The following is a 14490-nucleotide window of genomic DNA, read 5'->3' as shown; positions in this document are numbered from 1 at the left end:
TCATTAAAAGCAAGAAATAAAATGCATTCCTCCGTCAAAGAAAGACGGCCGACAAGTGGTTGAGGCAGCGGTTATTCACTCTACACGCCGTGGGCAATTATCTGAACGAGGTGGATGTGAGCACGCTGACGCCCATTCGATTCTAGGTTTTGGATGCTCTGTTGAAAGTTCTGTACGATGACTAGGTAACTTTAGAGGTCATCGTGCAGAGCTTTCAACAGAGCATCCAAAACCAAGAATCGAATGGGAGTTAGCGTGCTCATATCCACCTCGTTCAGATAATTGCCCATCGCATACAGAGTGAATAACCGCCGTCTCAACCACTTCTCGGCCGCCTTTCTTTGACAGATGAGTGCATGTTATTTCTTGCTTTTGGTGATCCAATTATGCAATTTCTTTTGTGTTCATATCTCGAAATTATTTCCAAAGGTGATTGTCGGACTTACAATCGGAGCTTGTAGATAATTTCAATTCCTTTGCTTTCTGGATCAATTCCAGTATTTCTAGCAACTTCTGGACTGTTTCATATTTTTTATGAATTTTTCGTAACCTTTCCAGTTTCTGACGACGGTTATAAGAATTTTTCAATGGCTAAATTTGTCCTTACGTTCTCATGTGGGAAGTGTTCTCATGTGAATGGCGTGTATATATATATACACACATACTTCATGTGTATCACCAAGATTTTAACCAAATACATAAAAACTTCATATTTTCTTTGTGATACACATGAAGTATGTGTATATATATATATTCACCAAATAACACCATTCTATTATTTAACCAAAATATTAGATCATATATTGTACAGGAGGAAACAATATTAAAATTCATAAGGAATTATCACATTGATTAACTTACGCAACACAACATTTAAGATTTTACACATTCCCATTGGTGTTAGGTGCATTGGTGTATTTCTAAACACAATGTGATGCATTTTTGTATACCTAAGGGTGGATCCGCACCGCGACCGCATGAGAATGAAGCATTGTCCACATTTGGACGAGTATATATATATATATATATATATATATATATATATATATATATATATATATATATATATATATATATATTGCAGAAAAAAATTTAAATATATAATATATGTACCAATCCAAACATACAATACACATACAAATATTACATAAAATCATGAGTCAAATTAACAATTATTCATAAACGCTATAAAAATTATTTTCAAGGTACTTTAGAAAAATGATGCACATAATTACTTATGAAAAATCTTTTTGGGGGTTCCGAAAGGTGGGTGAACATCAATCTTACCCTAAAAGTCAAAATTGCACAGACTCAGAACACCCAGAGTTGATAATCCTCGTCTACTAGCTCTTAATTTGATAATGGCAAGGGAGAGGCTAAATCGATGAAGAACCAGAAGAAGACTAATGTTTTTCTTTCTTTCTACTAGCTAGGCGTCAAAGGAAGAAGATGAGAGAGGAGGAAAATTTTAGGATGAGAAAAATGTATGGTAAGATTAGGATTATATAGGTATAGAATGAGGTTAGGATTATGTAACGTAAAGAAACATATTAAATGGGTTAGGATGATTATGCGGAGGATTAGGAAATATATTTATTATAATAAAAATTGCCGCATCCAAATATAGATATTAGGAGTAGAGCTGTCGGAACGGGTTGGTGGGGTGGAGCCTGCCAAAGCCTGCCATATAGCAGGGGCGAGCTTTACGAGCCTAAGGGAGGTCGGCCCGCCCTACCTTAGGCCCGTCCAAGATGAACACAAATTAAAAAAATGTGGTGACATTTTGGTTATTTTGCATATTATTGAAACTTAAGGTGAGTATTTTCTATGCTTAAGGTACATCGTTTTAATACTTAAGGTGCACCAATTTAACACTTAAGGTGCGTCAGTTGTAAACTTGAGAACTTAAGGTGCATTATTTGTTGAAACTTAAGGTGCGTCATTCTAAAGCTTTACACCATCTTTTCAAAGCTTAAGGTACGTCCTTTTAACATTTAAGGTGCGCTATTTAAACATTTAAGGTGCGTCAGTTATACACTTAAGGTGCATCATTTTAACACTTAAGGTGTGTCATTTAAAGTTTAAACATTTAAGGTGCATAAGTTCTCCACTTAAGGTGCGACATTTTAAAAATTAAGGTGTGAGGTTTTACTACTTAAGGCGCGCCATTTTTAACACTGAAGGTGCGTCATTTTTACACTTAAGGTGCATTATTTTTTAAACTTTGCTTCTTTCTTCTCAAGACGCGCCTTTTTAAAAAAAAATCATTGATTTGAGCCGTTGATCTAGATTTGATCAACGGCTCAAATCTCACCGCATGCTTTACCTGGGACCTCTTTCGCACTTGACCTCATCCCATATATATATATATATATATATATATATATATATATATATATATATATATANAACATACAATACACATACAAATATTACATAAAATCATGAGTCAAATTAACAATTATTCATAAACGCTATAAAAATTATTTTCAAGGTACTTTAGAAAAATGATGCACATAATTACTTATGAAAAATCTTTTTGGGGGTTCCGAAAGGTGGGTGAACATCAATCTTACCCTAAAAGTCAAAATTGCACAGACTCAGAACACCCAGAGTTGATAATCCTCGTCTACTAGCTCTTAATTTGATAATGGCAAGGGAGAGGCTAAATCGATGAAGAACCAGAAGAAGACTAATGTTTTTCTTTCTTTCTACTAGCTAGGCGTCAAAGGAAGAAGATGAGAGAGGAGGAAAATTTTAGGATGAGAAAAATGTATGGTAAGATTAGGATTATATAGGTATAGAATGAGGTTAGGATTATGTAACGTAAAGAAACATATTAAATGGGTTAGGATGATTATGCGGAGGATTAGGAAATATATTTATTATAATAAAAATTGCCGCATCCAAATATAGATATTAGGAGTAGAGCTGTCGGAACGGGTTGGTGGGGTGGAGCCTGCCAAAGCCTGCCATATAGCAGGGGCGAGCTTTACGAGCCTAAGGGAGGTCGGCCCGCCCTACCTTAGGCCCGTCCAAGATGAACACAAATTAAAAAAATGTGGTGACATTTTGGTTATTTTGCATATTATTGAAACTTAAGGTGAGTATTTTCTATGCTTAAGGTACATCGTTTTAATACTTAAGGTGCACCAATTTAACACTTAAGGTGCGTCAGTTGTAAACTTGAGAACTTAAGGTGCATTATTTGTTGAAACTTAAGGTGCGTCATTCTAAAGCTTTACACCATCTTTTCAAAGCTTAAGGTACGTCCTTTTAACATTTAAGGTGCGCTATTTAAACATTTAAGGTGCGTCAGTTATACACTTAAGGTGCATCATTTTAACACTTAAGGTGTGTCATTTAAAGTTTAAACATTTAAGGTGCATAAGTTCTCCACTTAAGGTGCGACATTTTAAAAATTAAGGTGTGAGGTTTTACTACTTAAGGCGCGCCATTTTTAACACTGAAGGTGCGTCATTTTTACACTTAAGGTGCATTATTTTTTAAACTTTGCTTCTTTCTTCTCAAGACGCGCCTTTTTAAAAAAAAATCATTGATTTGAGCCGTTGATCTAGATTTGATCAACGGCTCAAATCTCACCGCATGCTTTACCTGGGACCTCTTTCGCACTTGACCTCATCCCATATATATATATATATATATATATATATATATATATATATATATATATAGGGTAACCGTAGATAAAAAAAAAAAAAGACCGCCACATACGAACTTCAAGAATGTGCACTGGAAGATGGGAAAATGTACACTGGGAGAAGGGAAAATGTGCACTAGAAGGCAAAAAATGCACACTGGAAGCACAAAGATGTGAAACAATTATTGAAAAAATTAAATTTAATATAGGATCATCATCACAAATCATAAACGACCATAAATAATAAACAAACAAACAATATTCAACTCAAATTAGTAATTAGTGATCAAGATTAATTGATCTTTTTTTAAAAAGTTTGTCATCTACAATTAAAAAAAAAGGCTCTAGAAGGCACAACAATGTGCACTATATGACATAAAAATGTGCACTGGATTAAGGAACAATGTGCACTGTATGAAGGAACAATGTGCATTGTATGAAAGAACAATGTGCTCTGATAGAAGGAACAAGGTGCACTGTATGACATAAAAATGTGCACTAGAAGAAGGAAAAATGTGCACTATATGGCATAACAATGTGCACTGGAAGAAGGAACAATGTGCACTGGAAGAAGGAACAATGTGCACTGTATGGCATAACAATGTGCACTAGAAGAAGAGAAAATGTGCACTATATGACATAAAAAGGGCACTGGAAGGCAAAAAAAAAAAAAAAACTTACTTACACAAAATTACATTAATGCCACCGCATTTTTTTTAAAAAAATCTCCAATTTGGACCCTTGATATGGACTCAATCTACGGATACAATTTCATCTTATTTCTCGCATAAGGCAATTGCTTCACAGGATCCTTTATCTCTCTCTCTCTCTCTCTCTCTATATATATATATATATATATATATATAACATTGGACTGTATCATGCATCCATATATACGATTAGCATGTACCTCATATGTATATATATAGATATATATTAGGATTTGGAAATCAAGTTTATGTGTATGTAAGGTGTAACATATATTTCTATTACGGTTAGGAAACTATTAGGCTCAATATAATAATTCTAGGGTGATATGGATTTGGAAACTATAATATTCTGAACTAATATTAGTATAATATTCTCAAAAGAATTTTGAGTCTCATAAAATAATTTAATAATAGGCTAATATAATTTTGAATCATATAATAAAATATTTTGGAGGTATTTGTAACAAAATAATATTAGTGAAAATAACGAGGTATCACAGTTTTAACTCAATCAAAAAGACTCTTCCATTTGGCGATAGGCGAGGTTGGACCTTGTATCACCCCTACGGCACTAGCCATTTGGCCAAGGTAATTCAACCCTTGGCCAAAAGACTCTTCCATTCGACCTTGGACAAAAAATACTCTTCCATTCGGCAATAGGTGAGGTCGAGCCTCGTATCGCCCCTAGAGCACTAGCCATTTGGCTAAGGTGATTCGACCTTGGGCCAAAAGACTCTTTTGTTCAGCCATAGGCGAAGTCAGACCTCGCTTTGCCCCTAGGGCACTAGCCATTTGACCAAGGTCATTTGACCTCGGGCCAAAAGACTTTTATGTTCAGCGATAGGTGATAGATGCCAAAGACACTTATATTTAAGGGTCTTTAAGGGGTTAGTTTGTGCATTAATGATGTTCTTTGTGGTTAATTTATGGTCATAATTGCTCTAATGTGCTAATGTTGTGTAAAGCTCTATCATTTCTTGCACTTTAATTGTTTTGAAGGGTTCAAGCTAAAGGGAAGGCATGTGAACACAATCGGGGGCAAATCGGGCGAAGTGCGATGGATATCCCAATCCACGAGCCAATCCACGTTTGTGGATGGGAACCAGAAAGTACCATGACCCAATCCATGCTCGTGGACAGAGAAATAATCGGGAGATGGGTTGCGTACGCACGTAAGGTAGGGCATACGCCGCCCAGTTAGTGCATCTATAAATAGCAGTGGCGGGATGAAGAAAGGGGATTAGCTAGTTTTTGTTTAGTTCTTGATTTTTGTACTTCAGATTCAAGCTCTAGTTAGGTTTTTCTCTTTAGAAGAAGAAACTTTAGTTCATCAAGGGTGTAATTGGAAGATTGCAAGTTTGATTTCAATTTTGGTATTCAATTTCTTTCCCTTTCAATTCTTAATCCATTCTCTTGCTCAATATAATTTCTTTCAAGTATTGACTTTCAATTCCTCCATGATTTGTAGCTAAATTCAACTAAGAGTTGGATTATAGTAGCTAGTGTTATGCATGTTTGATTTTTAATTGTGAATTAGATGAGATTCTTGCTAGTTGTGACTAATTGCTTTTGTGTGGATGATGTTAATTGATTGATTCTTGTTTGTTGCCGGTCGAGATGAGTGAAGAGTGTGAGAAAGTGGTAGTGATAAGAGATTTTGATTTCATGTAGTCTTAATTGTCCACATTCTCGCCCTACGATTCGAGAGGACTAGGTTCGGAAGGATTGGTAGACAAAGTGTTTGTACCGAATGAGGACCTAGGAGTCTAAGTTCTACGCAACTTGGTGTTTGTGCCTTGCAATCCCTCAAGTCTTGGCATGATTTGCATTGAATCGAATCCACCTTAGCCTAATTCATGCATAAGCTCTTGTGAATGAATGCAACTCCCCGCTTTAATCGCTTTGTTACTTACCTTCATTTACTTTCATTCTTTCTTGCCTTTAAATGCTTTCATTTGCTTCCTTGCACCTAGCTATTTATTATTAAACTCTCCCTTTGAAACCATTGCACTTGTTTGACTCCAATTTGTCATCCTTTGAGAACGATACTCGGGAATTCCATCTCCGTTTACACTTTTCCATCCCACCACAAACTACACTTGTCAAAATGGCGTCGTTGACGGGGATGACAAACAGTGATTGATTGAGTGCTTTCTTTCATTTTGCTTTCTTATGTAGCGTTTTACAAGAGATCTAGTGTGTTTTTAATTTTGTTGCAATTTTCTTTTGTTTTGGTTACTTGAACTTGGAAGTGGGCATACCATAAAATATTAAGATATTAGTACCACTCTAAATAAATTGTGTCAATTAGGTACCAATGTTATAAAAATATTTTATGATTATACATAGTATGTAATAATAACTAAGTTATATATATATATATATATATATATATATATATATATATATATATATATATATATATATATATGTATGCATGATATATGTACGTATGTTACATTTTATATATGCATGTATACTAAATACATATAATGTAATATATATATATATGTGTGTGTGTGTGTGTGTGTGTGTGTGTAAATCTATATCTATATATTTATTATAGTTAGATATGTATATATGTGCTAAAGAACTTGTGGTCTAGTGGCACCCGGTGTCCCGATTAACACTCCCACATGGATGATGGGAGTGGGTTCGAGCCTTAATAATGGAGGCCACTTTGACTCTTTGTGTTTCTNATATATATGTATGCATGATATATGTACGTATGTTACATTTTATATATGCATGTATACTAAATACATATAATGTAATATATATATATATGTGTGTGTGTGTGTGTGTGTGTGTGTGTAAATCTATATCTATATATTTATTATAGTTAGATATGTATATATGTGCTAAAGAACTTGTGGTCTAGTGGCACCCGGTGTCCCGATTAACACTCCCACATGGATGATGGGAGTGGGTTCGAGCCTTAATAATGGAGGCCACTTTGACTCTTTGTGTTTCTCAGTAGGTTGAGAAAGTAATATACTACATCAGTACTAAAAAAATATCAAATATTATATAGCGAAATTGGTTAGATTGATTATGTTTTATTTGCTTGAATTAGAGCAAATAATTGTCCAATTACCCATGTGATTCACGAATAAATTATTTTTATTTTTTATTTAGATAATAAAATTAAAGATAAAATTATTTTAAAAGATCTAATATTGAACATGTACATTTATTTGATTATAAGATTAGTGCAAAAGTATCACTCAATTAATTGAATAATATATGACTTGTTTGTTTACAATTATCATAAGAAGATCGATATTTAATATAAATTAAGTAATTATATTATTACAAAAATAAATATAAAAATATGAAAAATAATTTAACTTTAATTATTACGGAGTATAAAAATAAATTCAACGACCAATATTTAGCTTAATTATAATAATAATTATTAGGCAATTATTATTAGTCAATTACACTAAATTAATTATTTTTCGTTAACAGGACTATCAATGCATATATACAAAAATTATTATTATTATATATTAAATATGTTCAAACTTCTACAGTGTTCATGTCACACGTGTACTAATTAATTAGATCAACGACATCTAAAGTTGGTGAGAGGATTGCTCAACCTTCTAGTCTAGTTAATAAATATTAATTATTATGGAGTAGTATTTATTAATATAATTAATTAATATTTAATTCATATAATTATAATAATATAATTGCCAATTATATTTCCAATGAAATATTAATATATTCATTTCATTTTTCCTAATATTTTAATTTCCTTTTGAATATATTCATTTCCTTTATAAAAAGAATTATTGATTGTCATTCTCTTTTCCTTCATAATTTTTTCCTAATATTTCATTTGTTGGTTATTAATTCTTTTGTAGGGAAAGCTATGCTATATTTTCAGTAAAATATTAATATATTCATTTAATTTTTCCTAATATTTCATTTCCTTTTAAATATATTCATTTCATTTTTCCTTCATAAAAATAATTAATATTGATTTCCATTCCTTTTTTCTTCATAATTTTTTCCTAATATTTCATTTGGTAGTTACTAATTTGTTCGTAGAGAAAGCTGTGTTATATTTCCAGTGAAATATTAATATGTTCATTTCGTTTTTCCTAATATTTCATTCCTTTTGTATATATTCATTTCCTTTTTCCTTCATAAAAAGAATTAATATTATTTTACATTCCTTTTTCCTTTATAATTTTTTCCTAATCATTCATTTGGTGGTTACTAATTTTTTCGTAGGGAAAAATTGTGTTATATTCCCAGTGAAATATTAATATACTCATTTCATTTTTCATAATATTCCATTTTCTTTTGAATATATTCATTTCTTTTTCCTTCATCCAAAGAATTAATATTGCTTTCCATTTCTTTTTTCTGATAATTGCCAATTAATTGGCTTGATTCCTTGGCAATTAGTAAGAAAATATTAATAACAAATTCCTGTGTAATTTTCATTTCCTTTTTGTTCATAAAATTTAATATTAATTTCTATGTGATTAAAAAGTAATATAATTATAAAAATATAATTGTTGAATATATTTCTAGTGAAATATTAATAAATTCATTTTGTTTTTCCTTCTAAATAATTAATATAATTATAATTATAATATAATTGTCGATTATATTTCCAGTGAAATATGAATATATTCATTTCCTTTTTCCTTCGTAAAAGGAATAAATATTCATTTCCATTTCTTTTTCCTTCATAATTTTTTCCTAATATTTCATTTGGTGGTTACTAATTTTTACATAGGAAAAACTATGTTATATTTATAGTGAATTTTTATTATTAATCTCGTTTTTCATTTGGCCTGATTCCTATGCCAATTAGTAACATTAGTATCATAATATTAATAACAGATTCTCGTGTGTAATATTTATTTCCTTTTTCATTTATAAAAAGATTCTAATATTCATTTCCATATAATTAATAAGTACTATAATTATAAAAATATAATTTCCAATTATATTTCCAATGAAATATTAATATATTCATTTTTCTTTTTCCTTCATAAATATTAATATGATTAATATAATTATAATAATTTAATTGTCAAAATAAATTCATTTCCTTTTTTGTTTAATTTTTAATCAAATATTAATATTAATTGACTTTTTCAAATGGCCTAAATTTTGTGCTGTTTAATTTTCAGTTAATAAATTTTTTAATATTCTCTTTTTTTTTTGAACTTTAATTTCACCTCTGAACATGGTATGCATAAACGAATAAAAGAACTGCATATTCAAAGTAATGTAAAACCATGAAATGATAAGATTTAAACAAGTCACACAAATTTAAAATTTGAAACCTCTAATGCCCTAAAACATAAATGTCAACACGAAAATATTTTATTAATTGCTTCTCAACTTTCACATCTCTTAATAGATCCACTATCCCTTGCATCACATTGCTTATTAGGCTCCAAATATCTGCATTTGTAATTAAAGGATCAAGAGAGCTGGAAAAATATAAGATTTCAAATATAAAAGAATAGTTAAAAAAATCAATTAAAAAAAATAGTTAATACTTAAAATAAAAGTTGTAGTTATTTGACAAATTAGCTTACCTTTGCAATTGAAGCAACCAACAATTAACCCGAGCGCTTGTGATTGCAACATAAAAGAACCTGCAATGAATGTTAAGGGCAAGGCGGATGGAAATGCTAAGGGCAAGGCGGATTGCGAATGGTGGACACGAGATCGGAGACACATCCACCGATTCGATTGTTGTGGAAGAGGAGCAGCCATGCAGTCTACCAAACAAGCCAAGGGGGAACAAAAGCCCGGAGATCCAGATAAGGACTACGTCCTTTATCTTCTGAAAGGAAGCGAGCCTTCAGAATCCCCACCGCAAACTTCTGGAGCTACACATTACTCCAGCTCGGACTCTGAAGAAACCTCCATTGCCAGCCGTGTATCTGCTTCTCGTAACAAGACCGTAATCAGCCTAGCCACCTCGAAGAAGAAAGAAATGAAGGAACAAAATCATGTGTGAAAAAGCCTTGTGTAACGCATGAAATATCTAAATAAAAAGGCTTTTTATGATTTTAATGAAATAATTTCTCAATCTTCAAATGGCATTTGGAATTTCACTTTTTACGGGTTTTAACACACTAATTTACTTAGGTGGAAAAACCATAACAAAATGTCACTAAAATTCAAACACAATATTAAGTGGTGACATTAATGTAGTTGAGGCTAACTTGGACACAAATACTATTGTGGATGCGGCTAACCAAGGAGTTGAATTTGTGTCACAAGTGGATAGTGGTGCATGTGATTTTAGTGGTGATGGTGACCATGGTGATTTTCATGGTGAACACATTGAAAATGATAATTTTGTGGCTAACTTGGATGTCACAAATGAGTATTGTTGAGGCCAACCCACGCATGGATGCACAAGGAGAAATAAACGAGATTTTTGGGGTTGAGGCCGAACGAAATCAAGAAGGAGTGGAAATTAATCCAAGTGAAAGTGATGATGATGTTGTAGCAGTTGATGTTGGACAAGCTAGTACTTTTACACCTAGACATGTGCCAATAAATATTGAGGACCGAATGCAACAAGCCAGGGTGATTTCGAATTTATCAAGGGATAATTCGAATGAGTTGATCATTGCAGCACTTAAAGAATTCAAGGAAGCGGTAAGCAGTACTGACAATACACTGTATACCAATTTCTTGAAATTATTTGAACAAATTGCTAGCATGGAACGAGGTGTGAACAGATTAAACCCAGTATAATTTGTTTGCAGGAAATCATGAAGCCAAAAAGACAAGCCGAAAAAACCGTGAGGCGCACGTCGAGAAGGATCGCCGAACACACGAGGATGGAAATGCTAAGGGCAAGGCGGATTGCGAATGGTGGACACGAGATCGGAGACACATCCACCGATCCGATTGTTGTGGAAGATCAGAGGAGCAGCCTGTGCAGTCTACCGAACTGGCCAAGGGGGAACAAAAGCCCGGAGATCCAAATAGGGACTACGTCCTTTATCTTCTGAAAGGAAGCGAGCCTTCAGAATCCCGACTGCAAACTTCTGGAGCTACACATTACTCCAGCTTGGACTCTGAAGAAACCTCCATTGCCAGCCGTGTATCTGCTTCTCGTAACAAGACCGTAATCAGCCCAGCCACCTCGAAGAAAAAAAATGAAGGAAAAAATCATGTGTGAAAAAGCCTTGTGTAACGCATGAAATATCTAAATAAAAAGGCTTTTTATGATTTTAATGAAATAATTTCTCAATCTTCAAATGGTTTTTATGATTTTAATGAAATAATTTCTCAATCTTCAAATGGCATTTGGAATTTCACTTTTTACGTTTCTCAATCTTCAAATGGCATTTGGAATTTCACTTTTTACGAGTTTTAACACACTAATTTACATAGGTGGAAAAACCGTAACAAAATGTCACTAAAATTCAAACACAATATTAAGTGGTGACATTAATGTAGTTGATGCTAACTTGGACACAAATACTATTGTGGATGAGGCTAACCAAGGAGTTGAATTTGTGTCACAAGTGGATAGTGGTGCACGTGATTTTAGTGCTGATGGTGACCATGGTGATTTTCATGGTGAACACATTGAGAATGATAATTTTGTGGCTAACTTGGATGCCACAAATGAGTATGTTGAGGCGAACCCACGCGTGGATGCACAAGGAGAAATTAACGAGATTTTTGGGGTTGAGGCCAAATGAAATCAAGAAGGAGTGGAAATTAATCCAAGTGAAAGTGATGATGATGTTGTAGCAGTTGATGTTGGACAGGCTAGTACTTTTATACCTAGACCTGTGCCAATAAATATTGAGTACCGAATGCAACAAGCCAGGGTGATTTCGAATTTATCAAGGGATAATTCGAATGTGTTGATCATTTCAGCACTTAAAGAATTCAAGGAAGCGGTAAACAGTACTGGCAATACACTGTATACCAATTTCTTGAAATTATTTGAACAAATTGCAGGCATGGAACGAGGTGTGAACAGATTAAACCCAGTAATCAAGGAGGAGTTGAATGGTTTCATTGTCATGATGATGCTCATGTTGGAGAAGGAAATGAAAGCTGTTAGTGAAGTGGTGACAGCTCAAAAATATGCAATTGATGCAAATGATCGTGTGGTAAACGGCAAATTGAGGCACATTATGGCTCAAGTTGAAAGTTTGAAAAATGTGACATCAAGGAGCAACTTGTCACATGAAGCAAGTATTGATGTCTTGCAAGGATGCCTACATACTCTAGTCAATACCGTTCAAGGATTAGAAAAGAAGATGGAGGAGATGGACGCAAGGCACCATGCCGACTCAATCCTTATCAAAGAGATGAGATCGCAACAAAAGGGTGACATGGTGATGTTCAAGAAAATTTTCGATGCTACCAAAAAGGGGGAAGAAAGGATACCCTCTCATTTTGGTGGATCATCTTCGCAGGGGGAAGAAGAAGGGGTACCACTTACATTTCGATTTGTTATTGACTATTCAGGTACACCCGTGTGCGTTGATGAAGATAGAGTGATCAGAATGTTCAAACTTCACCTACCCAAAGAAACGATACTCACTGAAGGAAGCACCTTAAAGGAATGTACTCAACGGTACACTAGAGGAGTGTTTCTCACTAGTGATCCAAAGGAAGTCATCGAGCACTACTTGGAAGGAAGAGTCAAGGAAAAATTTCTACATGATGATTGCAAAGGAAACTTCACGAAGCTTAGAGCTAGAATTAATGATATGATTGGGCTTTATTGATTTTTAGTTCTAGTATGTTTTTTTTTTTTGAAAACAGTTCTAGTATGTTATGTACATACCACTACTACATTTTGATACTATGGCTTGTTTTGATATTAAATCTAATGGCACGAAATGTTAGTTTTTTAGTGGTTATGTTTTTATTGTTTTATTGCTTTATTATTTTTGGACACAAGTTTTTATTTTGTAACATGCAAATTGAGGGTGAAAGAATTATTAAGAAAAAATTAAAATTGAAATTAAAACCTCAAACTCTGCAATTTCTCGTATGTGTCTAAATTATAAAGCATGTAGGTCCAATTTATTGTAAACTCGTCAAATTGGCTAGTCAAAATAAAATTAGAAAAATGAAAAATCAATTTTTGACTGGACTAAGCCAAAATGTTCGGGTATAGGTTTTGGTATCATCAAAAAGGGGGAAATTGTTAGGAATATATTGTAATTGTTTTGATGAACCAAAAATGTAATATTAGACCCCCCAATTTTATTTTGAGTCTAGTATAGGATTACGCCGAGTACAAGCCTAGTCGATTAAGTGGAAATTACTATAGTATAAATTTTTAATTTATACTTGTAAGTCGTTCACTTCCACTTTATAAATTGAGAAGAATTTGGAAGATTGATCAAGACTCGAAGACATCCCGGAACGTGACAACGGTTCGAATTGCAAGAATTAATTCTTTGGAAGAATTAATTAATTCAAGATGAGGATGTTGCAATTAAAAGTCAAAATTGAAGTCAACCTCAAATGGGTTCTCTCACAAATATTTTAGAGGCTAACTCATGCAAGGGAAATATTTTTGGAGATGAGGATGAGCTCTTGGAGCAAAATGGCGTGGCTAAGGACAAGTTGACTGTGACTTGCTTTAACTATTTGGTGATGAGGATGACTAGCTAAATATTAAACGAGAGGATGACTTTGCTCTTGGAATTAATTGGTGATGAGGATGACTAGCAATATTAAAAGGATGACTTAGCCTCTTGGAATTAAAATGAGGATGAGGATGACTTGGTCACAAGTCAATATGAGGATGACTTGCTCATGAGGCTAACCGTGTGCATTCTTGAAGGAGAAAAAAGTGACTTTATTTTTGGAGTTAAAAATGAGGATGAGGATGACCTACACCTCATTTAAAGGTCAACCTATTATGCCATGCAAGAGGATGACACACGTGAAGATCCAAATAATAGGGGGAAGAAACAAATTCATTTTTGAGGCTGAGTATGGCGTGATCAAAGGTAAAAATAGGATGGTCTATTTTTATTCCAAAGCAATCCAACACTGCCAACAACATTTCTAGAAAGGGAAAATATTATTTTTCCTATGGCATGAGGATGACTCCAAAAGGTGAATTCAAATAATCTT

Source organism: Ipomoea triloba, chromosome 11, assembly GCF_003576645.1.
Source record: "Ipomoea triloba cultivar NCNSP0323 chromosome 11, ASM357664v1".
Classification (NCBI taxonomy): Eukaryota; Viridiplantae; Streptophyta; class Magnoliopsida; order Solanales; family Convolvulaceae; genus Ipomoea; species Ipomoea triloba.
Note: the sequence above shows the minus strand (reverse complement) of the source record.